Source organism: Cucurbita pepo, chromosome 11 (genome assembly GCF_057944985.1).
Source record: "Cucurbita pepo subsp. pepo isolate OVF chromosome 11, ASM5794498v1, whole genome shotgun sequence".
Taxonomy (NCBI): domain Eukaryota; kingdom Viridiplantae; phylum Streptophyta; class Magnoliopsida; order Cucurbitales; family Cucurbitaceae; genus Cucurbita; species Cucurbita pepo.
This window is the reverse complement of record NC_141808.1, coordinates 7,643,131-7,646,082: the sequence shown is the minus strand read 5'-3', so window position 1 is coordinate 7,646,082 and position 2,952 is coordinate 7,643,131. Positions and strand designations below refer to the sequence as shown.

General features: G+C 34.8%; 1 non-coding gene across 1 annotated transcript; it reads left to right on the top strand.

Moving 5' to 3' along the window:
- Positions 1-225: 225 nt before the first annotated feature.
- LOC147790205 (small nucleolar RNA R71) lies at positions 226-331 on the top strand. The gene has a single exon (XR_015423057.1). It is a non-coding gene; the product is annotated as a small nucleolar RNA R71 (small nucleolar RNA).
- Positions 332-2,952: the final 2,621 nt, after the last annotated feature.

Sequence of the window (2,952 nt, the reverse complement as noted above, 5' to 3'; positions counted from 1 at the left end):
TTGATAGAGGACAAAGCATCAACTTCAAGTACTCCTTGAGTCTTCCTTCCTGAGTTGCTTCTCACATCGGCCCATTGACAATTGTTAGATGCTATTCTCTCTAAAATCTCATATGCTTCATTGTATGTCTTTGACAAAATAGCTCCATTGGCGGAAGCATCAACTACTTGTTTAGTAGCAATATTTAATCCATTGTAGAAAGTCTCCATTTGTATACAATGAGGTAGTCCATGGTGAGGACACTTTCTAAGCATCTCCTTAAATCTCTCCTAAGCTTCACTTAGTGTCTCATCTTCAAACTATTGAAAAGCAACAATCTCATTTCTGAACCGTGCATTTCTCGTGGGTGGAAAATACTTGATAAAAAATTTCTCTTCTAGACTATTCCACGAATCAATTGTTCCCGGTGCTAAGGTATTCAACCATGATTTAGCACCATCCCTCAATTAATATGGGAATAAGCTCAGTCTAATCACATCTTTATCCACTCCTTGAAATCGAAATGAGTCACTAACTCCCAAAAATGACTTTAAGTGTAGGTGAGGATCTTCCGACGGTAGTCCATGAAATTGCCCAATGGTTTGCAGCATTTGAAACATCACAGGTTTTAGCTCAAACGTGGTTGCTTGTATTTCGGGTATAATGATGCACGAATTTAGCTCTTCCACAGCTGGGTGTGCATATGCTCGGATCGCTCTTTCTCTATCATCTGCTAAATGAATGGCATTGGCAGTAATTCTCTCTTGATTAGCCATCATCACTGGATTTTCAAACTCCCGATTTAGTTGGGCCATTTGCTGTATATTCTGTTTTGTCATTTCCTTTTTCTCCCTCAACCTTCGTCTAAATATTCTCTCTATTTCAGGATCCAAAATAAATTCCAAACCCGTAGGTGGGTTCATACACAGAATTTTGCAGCAGTAAACTCAATTCTTCAGCAGTAAATACAGCAGTAGGAACACTCAGCTTACTATGACTTCTTGTTGGCTCCCGCTCACAAAAATCTACAACAAGTAAAATAACCAAATTAGGTTCTCCGGCAACGGCGCCAAAAACTTGATTGCTTGTGGATGTATATAATAAAATGATGTAAAATTCACAAGAATAAGTGCAAGTATACACTATCACAAGTAGCAAGTAATAAGTAAATTATCGATTCCACAGGGAACCTATCTTTTTGGTTAATTTTATCGCTGGAATCTAAGTGAGTCTTTGGGTAACATTCAAATGGGTGTTGGAGATTTTATCTATTTAAACAAAACTAAAACAGAGTGTCACTGCTGTCGAAAAACAGAAAATGATGAGAAAATCAACTATAATGAGGAAGGTTCGGCTAAGAGAGATTAAATAGATAAGTTGTTGAGTTTTGTGGTAGATTTAGTTCCTTTTAATAGATTCTCAAGCCCACTTCCGAGGGTCATGAATGGTGATTATTTCCATAATCGTTGTAATTTCTATTAACAAGGCTCTAGGAGAAGAATTATTCCTAACCCTTCTATTACCCTTCAAGTCTCCTTGCTACGGAACTAGAGTATTAAAGAGGATTTCATTGCTCCCTCTCTTCTCCCGAATAAGAGAACAACTATGTATGTAAAGTAGCTAATTAAACATACATGTAAATCTTTAACAACAACTCTTTAATAAACTAAAATCATATCGTCAACATACTTAAACTATATAAAACTCTCTCGCCTCCCCTATTAAGTTTAGCTTTCCATACAAACTGAATTAAACGAAGAAATCCGCATCATCATCATGTAAAATTGATGGAATAAGGAAAGATAATAAGGAAATAGAGAGTTATCCCGGTTTGTTGTCGTTCGTTAATGGAAGTTCCCTTCTCTTGAGCTCTCACGTCCACCTCTTTGCCCTAATCAATCCTTGTTGGTCTCCTTTTCCTTCTGCTGTCAACAGCTGCTGGATTAGGGTTTTCTTCTTCTCCTCTGGTTTCACAGCATTTCACTGCAGCACAAGCTGCTGCTGTGTAATTCGATTTTCTCCCCAAAATGTGGCTCTTTTTCTCTTGGTTTTCTTTTTCCTCTTATATCGAGCATGGGTTCCCCTTTAGGGCTGAAAAGAAATAAGTAGTACACATAGGATGTTTCTCATTGGGTAGTCAATGACCCACTTGGACTGCTAACGTGGATTTATCATTTCCATGTCATCCCCCATTTGTTTCCAAATTCGCTACTCCCACATGGTTTAGCATAAATGTCTGAAATTTTACCACATAACTCAATTAAATATACAATTAAGATCGATTTATGCCAAATCATATTTTTTTCACGTTGGACCGCAATAAACGATTTCATTCTCACAAAGTAGAATAAATGTGGTTATAAATGAGAAAATGGTGAATAAGAGTGCAATATTAACTCCAAAAAGACTTGATATGACTCTACTTTTAGATAGTTATCACTTTGTCCTCATTCACATGCATCCTAGGAAAATTTCTAAAAGGTCTCCCAACATATAATTGCTCCAAGTAAAGCATGCTTAACCATGTGGTCCTATGATTGAGCTACCATAAAGGAAGCTGCTCCTTGGTTGTATAGGTAGTGACTTTCAAGTCTTTTAAACATATCTTAGTCATCTTATCCTCACGGTCGCTCTTATAAGGATGTGATCTTAGGTGATTCATGTACCCATAATTTACTCAGAAGTCACACTTATTCACATAGTATTGTTTTTTCATAAATTACTTTTTCAACAAAATTTAATAAATTCAAAGTAAAAAAGAATAAAAAAAGTAAAATAATATAAAATTTGAGATAAATTGACAAGAATATTACTTTAAAATCTTTTTTAATTATTATATGGATAAATATATTTTTGTTCTAGTAATTGTAATATTATATATATTACATAAATTTAGTAGTTACTCAATTGATCTTTTGTTGAGCTTTTTTTTTTATTATTTTTTTTTTATTATTATTATTTTTTTTTAATCAA